This window comes from Branchiostoma lanceolatum, chromosome 9 (genome assembly GCF_035083965.1).
Source record: "Branchiostoma lanceolatum isolate klBraLanc5 chromosome 9, klBraLanc5.hap2, whole genome shotgun sequence".
In the NCBI taxonomy this organism is placed as follows: Eukaryota; Metazoa; Chordata; class Leptocardii; order Amphioxiformes; family Branchiostomatidae; genus Branchiostoma; species Branchiostoma lanceolatum.
The window spans coordinates 3,255,958-3,263,233 of NC_089730.1; positions in this window are offsets into that span (position 1 = coordinate 3,255,958).

The following is a 7,276-nucleotide window of genomic DNA, read 5'->3' on the forward strand; positions in this document are numbered from 1 at the left end:
TGATATGACATCGAGCTGTATTGCATAATGGAGTTTCTCATTTGAGATGACTAATTTCAGTGTTCAAGTGATGTCGTAAAGCAATCGTGGCTTTATCTTTACAGTTATGATATTCTTAAACATGTGGTATAGCTGTATTGAACACTGTTTGACTACAATCAGAACTTACACAAGTTCGAATGTCTCTTAAGTTATGACGTATAGATAGACTGTCACCGGTTATTATATCTATAGTTACTACATGTACAAGTAGTCACTTAGGTTGGGGTTAACCTCTTTTGTCAGGAAGAAAATGATAAACTGCGTTTCTGAAAATGTGTTGGCTTCCTTCAAGCTATTAAAGCGTTGTACACGTTGTCCCAGGGGTAGTTGGTTTTCTATAGCTAGTTGCTAAAAGCGTCCAGGTTTCGTTTACAGATTAGATGGAAGCGATGTTTTCTAAACGCTTAAGATTGTCTCTTAGTTGAGCTATCACCGTCTGCAGTTATAAAGTCATTTTGGGTTTTCAGAGACGTTAATTTTAGTAATTGCCGTAAAGTTATATTGACCAGTTAAAACGTACTAAAAATGTAATATTCATTGTTGCACAGTGTTTTAATTCTATCTTGCATCCTTAAACTGTAACAATAACTGTATTGTTGGCCTGGATGCTTCGGAGTTTGTTTTATGTTAACTGCAATAAATACATCAAAACATTCTATTTGTTTGTGAGTGTGTGATTTAACTAAAAACTGACAATTTTACCTCACCTTGTTTTTTGTTTTGTTTTTTTTCTATGAAGGGTGGCTTCATGTCGGGTCCGGCATTGGACGCCCATCTTGTCGGTCTACCAGAAAGAGGGGAGCCCCCTCGTGTCGGCCTAGGATTCCCGTTGTGTCTGCCTTCAAGAGGGGATTTCCCTCTTACTGGCTGGCCTAAGATTTCCGTTGTTTCTGCCTTCAAGAGGGGATTCCCCTCTTGCTGGCTGGCCTAGGATTTCCGTTGTGTCTGCCTTCAAGAGGGGATTCCCCTCTTGCTGGCTGGCCTAGTCCCCTCTTGCCGGCCTAGGATTTCCGTTGTTCCTGCCTTCAAGAGGGGAGTCCCCTCTTACTGGCCTAGGATTTCCGTCGTGTCTACCTTAAAGAGGGGGTTCCCCTCGATCCGGCATAGGAAATCTAATAAAAAATCTCGGTGAATCAAAAATCGTAGACACTAAGGCCTTTTTTGTTAATTTTCTTATGTCTGTCATTTGTGTTAATTCAGCCATAACAGCTTTATTTTCAACATGCTGTCGTCTTGAGAATTCAAAATTCAAGACGTCAAAAAGGGAATAAAATGGATTTTCCCTTATTATTTTGGATTCTGTTACGGTTTCTCACCTGTGTGAGTTCTCATATGTATTTTTAGGGAACCAAGCACACTGAACTGTCGACTGCACGCCTCGCACATGTACGGTTTCTCACCAGTGTGAGTCCGCTTGTGTCTCTTAAGATTTGATGGGGTACTAAACTGTTTGCTGCACTCCCCACAACAGTGAGGTTTTTTTCCCTGTGTGAGTCCGGATGTGTGTTTTGAGATCAAACAGCTTAGTAAACCCTTTGTTGCATTCCCCACACATGTACGGTTTCTCTCCAGTGTGTGTCAGCGTGTGTGTCTTCAGCTCGCTCAGCCAACCGAACTGCTTGGTGCACTGCTCACATCTGTACGGTTTCTCACCGGTGTGAGTTCTCATGTGTCTCTTCAGTTCACTCCGATAACGAAACTCCTTGCTGCACTCGGTACACTGGTGAGCACGCGGAGAATTCAGTCGATTTCCACTCCCTCCATCTTCTGGATTCAAATGGAATACAGTTCTGGCTGCCATGTTGATCAAACTCCAGATCCTGCAGGAAGAATTTAGCATCGTAGATTTAATTGCATAGATTTGTGTGGAAAAAACGTGTAAGTTGTATAACTTGTATTGGGGGTGGTACCATTTCGCAAAAGTGCAGTTTTTGCTGAAATACGCACCTAGAAATATGGGAATGGTACAAATGTGTAATGTTTTATATATAAACCAACAACATGGACATGGCATTTTAAAAACTTGAGTGCAGTGCCACGTCGTCCTTGTCTGTCAAAAAAGTGAAGTAAAAAAACCCTGCCAATCTCCCATGCAGACACATGTTACTGGACATCTACAAATAAATGGCTACATGGCGATTGCTAACACTGAAGAATCAACACTTGGTCTGTTTAGCAGAGGCAAAATCTAAGCATAGAAGATCTCTTGCAATGACTGAGATCCGCTTATAACTTAATGGCGGCTTGCTTGTAATGTTTGGAGCAGGTCTCTTGTTGGCCAAAATCCACCTGCATGCTAGTAACTCGATTTTGAATACATATGCTGCGTGAATAACAACGGACAGGTACATGTTTTGTCTCTTTTCTGTCACACCCTGTTTTATAACATAGGGCCATAATCATGAAACCGGCATCTATAATAGTACTTTTTGTACTTACCGAGATATGTTGATGCTCCAAAGTACTGCAGGGTATTTTCACGACGACACGGATGCTCACGGCTTCAGGGTCGGAACTGACAGAAACAGAGCAGTCAATGACTGTTTTATATAGTGACTGCCTGGGTGGATAAAACCGATTTTGTAGGTTGCACCTGTACTATACTTAATTTCACAACAAAGAGGATAATCACTGTTTTGCATGTGTTAAGTTGCATAAAAGGACAGACAACACTTGAGACACGTCAATGGTCTTACCAGTTGGTAGGTATTGTTGTTTGATCGATAAAGCGTTTAAGCGTGTCCAAAATCTTCTTAGAAAAAAAGAACAATGGTGGGCAAGCAGAATTATGGGTTTTTATTTCAGTCGTGTAGAGTCCATTCCAAGTCACCACACGGTTTTTTTAATGATATTTGTAATATCTTCGAATCATTGTTTTATGATTATAAATTGTTATAAATATTTACAAATGTTTAAAAAAAAAGTAAATATGAGATCCCCATCTTTTACAAGTTTTTTTTTTAATTTGCAAACATTTCGAAAGTGACTGCCAAAAGAGATCATTTTTAAAACAAATTTGAAATATAAATTGGTTTATGTCAAGTTTCGAAACAATTCGAAATAAAGATATGGGTCATTTGCCCCCCGTAACGAGCCGCTAATCCTAACAAAGCCTGTTTTGGATCGGCTGTTGACCGCCGACCAGGCAGGAAGTCACTGTGGCGTGACACTGTCTATGGACATCGGGCTGGATTTTGAAGCACAATCCAACTGTAGTTTTGCTGCACAAAAAGGGCTAGCAAACGTTACAGGATCTTACAAACGTTCAGGAACCAACAGTGGTCAAAATGCCGAAAGCAAGGCGCAAAAACTGTCTCATCTACGCCGCATTTAGCCATAATCGGCACGATGCAAAGGGGAGCTATCTATCAATCAAACAAGTTCGGCCGCTGTCAAAGCAAGGGAGGCTCTTTGCAAGCAATACGCTTTCCCTTTCCCCGTGGTATTAGTAAATTGTAAACTGAAAGATAGTATTATATTTTTTAGAGGGATTCTTACCGACAAAATTAAAAATACGAAAGTTCGCAGTAATAACGTCACACAAATTCTACAGTAATGTTTAGAGTTTATCATTCAAATCTTGAACTGTATCAACATACGTTGAAAGATAGATATTTTAGACAACGTGTATCAACTCTACCCCGGGAGAAAGGGCCTGATGCCGTCTGCCGGAACAACACGGGATCCCGGGAACTACTCTCCAAGCAGAGGAGTGAGTCCGGCAGGTTTTTGACGTGTTTTTAGGCGTTTTTGTCAGGCTTTCTACTTTGTCATGGTTTCTTTCACGTGGGTTAAAGATAGAACGAAACCATGACAAAGTAGAAAGCCTGACAAAAACGCCTAAAAACACGTCAAAAACCTGCCGGACCCACTCCTCTGCTTGGAGAGTACCCGGGAACAACACTTCCCACGAGTTCCGAAACAAATCCCACCGGAGAGGATTCCATCTCACACTGTTCAGCTAACAATAAAGCCTGTATGTTTTCCATGCTGGCTGATTGGCGTTCATTATTTGGACTGGGCCTGGCGGAGTTACTGCAGTTATTTTAACGTCCCAGTTGAACGTACATCATCACAGTTCTCTAGCGGCGCGGTGCCGGTACCCGGTGGGGAGGGCGGTGCGGCAGGCTACTGTTACCACTTACAACTTCTGTCGGTACTTTCTGTTACTTCTGTCGCATTTGGGTCGTTTCTGCAAGATGTCCAGGTTTAGTTGATATTGAAGTAGAGAGATAAGACAGTGAATAGGCACTGATAATGTTTCTTTCGGATTGTTGTGCTGCTAACAGAGGCAGAAATTAACTGTTTGTTTACTTAACTCCCGATCCGCTGTCAGAGCACCGCGGGGTATCGGCGCTCCTTCCAAGCGTCTATTTTTGGATGCTATTAACTAATTAACAGCAGATTGTGAATATCTACTTTCGAAAAAAAGATAGAAAATTCGAAATGGCTCTCTTTACATTATACTTTTGCCGTCAGCGCCACTGGCGTCAGCGCCACTGGCGACAGCGGGAACCCCGTGTAAAGACAATTCCCGTCGACGTAGTCCCGCTGTCAACAAATTTTCTCCCGTCAGCTTCGAAGCCGTCGCCCGTCAGCACAGCGGGAGTCCCCGTCAACTTCAAACTCCGTCTAAAGAGAATACGTCGGGCTCGCGTCAGCGGGAGTCAGGGTTTCGGCGATTAGCATAAAGCACGCGTTGATTAGCATACTGTAAGTCTACTTAGATCCCCGGTATATATAGAGAGAGAGATTCGCGGGATCCGCGGCGACTTTTGTGCCATTCATTCATTTCCCCGCGGATATATTTATCGTACTTGTGCCCCCCTCCCCACATTTACGAGTGATGAGCATGGAATATCTACACATAAACAAGGCTTTGCATTGTAGTTTAATACGGGCGGGGAGACGCCGTCTACTGTTGTACAATCAAACAATTTTGTTTCTTGCTTTTGTTATGCTTAAGGCCCCCTCTCATTGGGCTCCGGCACTGCGGCGGCACTGCCACGGCAGATTTTTACGGCACCGTCGCGTTTCTTTCACCAATTTTCATTTGCACTCTCACTGACATGCGGCGCATTTGCGTTTGAAGCCCAGATGAGCAAGTTATTGAATGAACTTTATTGTTCGACAATCGTATATGGTACAATATATGGCACTAAATCAACAATACTGCAAGGCTAACCTATCCTTCAATTATAAGTACAAAACATTATCGATAACAGTGCATGAATTACAATAAAGCCATGTATGGATGATTTTTTCCCTCGCTTTTAGGATGAAGTATAATGAAATTGACCTATGTAGGTGGTATAGGAGTTGGACATGACAACCATACATGGGACATATCGTTCTGTGTACCAGATAGGGTGAAGTTTGTCTTAGTAGTAATACTTTGTAACAGCACATCTGTCTCTTTGCCATAAGTGGGACAGGCCATGGCCATTACAAATTGAAATTTATCTTCAATATTTTATTACATGTGGGACACAATCTGAGTGCCTGGTGTGTTGTGGTGTCGATCCTTTTCAACTTCTAGACAACGTGCGCTGATTCTCAGTGTAGTTATGCTTATTGGTTTATTATGATTTGATGTAATATAGTCTTCCCTACCAAAGTGATTTTTGATTTTATAGTGGTTCCCTCCAGCCAGGGAGAAACGTGAGTTTCACACTTTCTTTAAATGTATATCCAAAACGGTATAAACATTAACTGCGGGGCTAAACCCCGCATAATATGTCTACATAATATGTCTACATAATATGTCTACATAATATGTCTACATAATATGTCCTGAACGTGAGTAGCACAGTCATTTTCTTCTTCGAATGATGAAGTGTTGTATGTTTTTTTTAATAATCCTGTTAGTAGGTAAATTACTTAATCTGAGCGAGAGTATCTAATCAACTATGTTTGACTATCAACGATCAATAGGAATTATTCTAATTCACCCCTTACGGCGAAACATTGAATTTGCGATACAGTGCCTGACTGGTATATCAAGTTCAGTTTATCACTGTATTTCTTGAATGGCACAAGAGCAGGGCGAGTGCATGTAGACGAGGGGTCTGATTCCTTTCCTGAGCGACTAGTCTATCAACTTCCGTACTGGAATAAATGTACAATGCAGATATCTAATTTTCAGTGGGATTAAGCAATATCCCAATGAAAATATCAGAGGATCTACAGCTACAATCCTCAACCTCACTACAATGCAGTAAATTAAGTTTAACCAAACTACGGATCAATAGCTAGGGAAATGGACCGATTGCAGTTTGATGGTAGTGCTTTCAATTAATCAGAAATCGCATTGCTGTCAATGGATCAAAATACAATGCAAAATTATTCTAAAAAATGAATCAAAAAATGATTTCAAGTGATAAAAGGATTTTCACTTATGACACTTGGTGCAACAAAGGTAACATGTTATAGAATATACGTATAACCTTGAAACTGACATATCACTTTTACACAATAGCGCGCGCGGTGAGCTCCCGGTAAGCTCCCGGCAAGCGCGCGGCACTTTGCCACTTGCGTTTTTTTTCAAATTTTGAAAAAAATCGCCATTTCAACCGGCACGCCGGCGGTGTGGACCGGCACTGGTACGGCACTGAGACGTCACTAGGACGGTACGCTGAGGTCTGTGCACGGCACTGCGGCGGTAGCCATTTCCACGCTGCCGCACGCTACCGCCGCAGTACCGCAGCCCAATGAGAGGGGGCCTTTACGCCCGATACTTTCTACAAGATGGCGAAATGCAAGCACCGCAGGTGTCTGTCAGATTTCCGGGCGGTGTGTCTAGAGACGTCGCGACAGCGGCCTCCCGACAGCGGGAAATTTCGCCGCTGACGCGAAAAACGTAATGTAAACTGCGCAGGGGGGTGTAATCAATCTTTAGAAAGTATCAAAAATATAATTCTCAGTGCCATGAATATTTTGAATATTCCACGACAATGTGAGAACAATTAGAAACTGTAAACATATTTCGAACTATTGGAAACTATGAAATATGGATTACAAATACTTACAAAAGTTTCAGATTAATTCTAAACAATGGCAACAAACATCAGTACGGTGACTTGGAATGGACTCTATATTCCAAATTTCAAATTCGGTTTAAGAGAGGTCACATTAGTTAACAGTTAGATCCGCGTTAAAAAGCTGGCATTCAAAACAACCATTACTTTAGTGACTTAAGCTACGTTGAACCACTTGCTGCAATCTTCACACACTA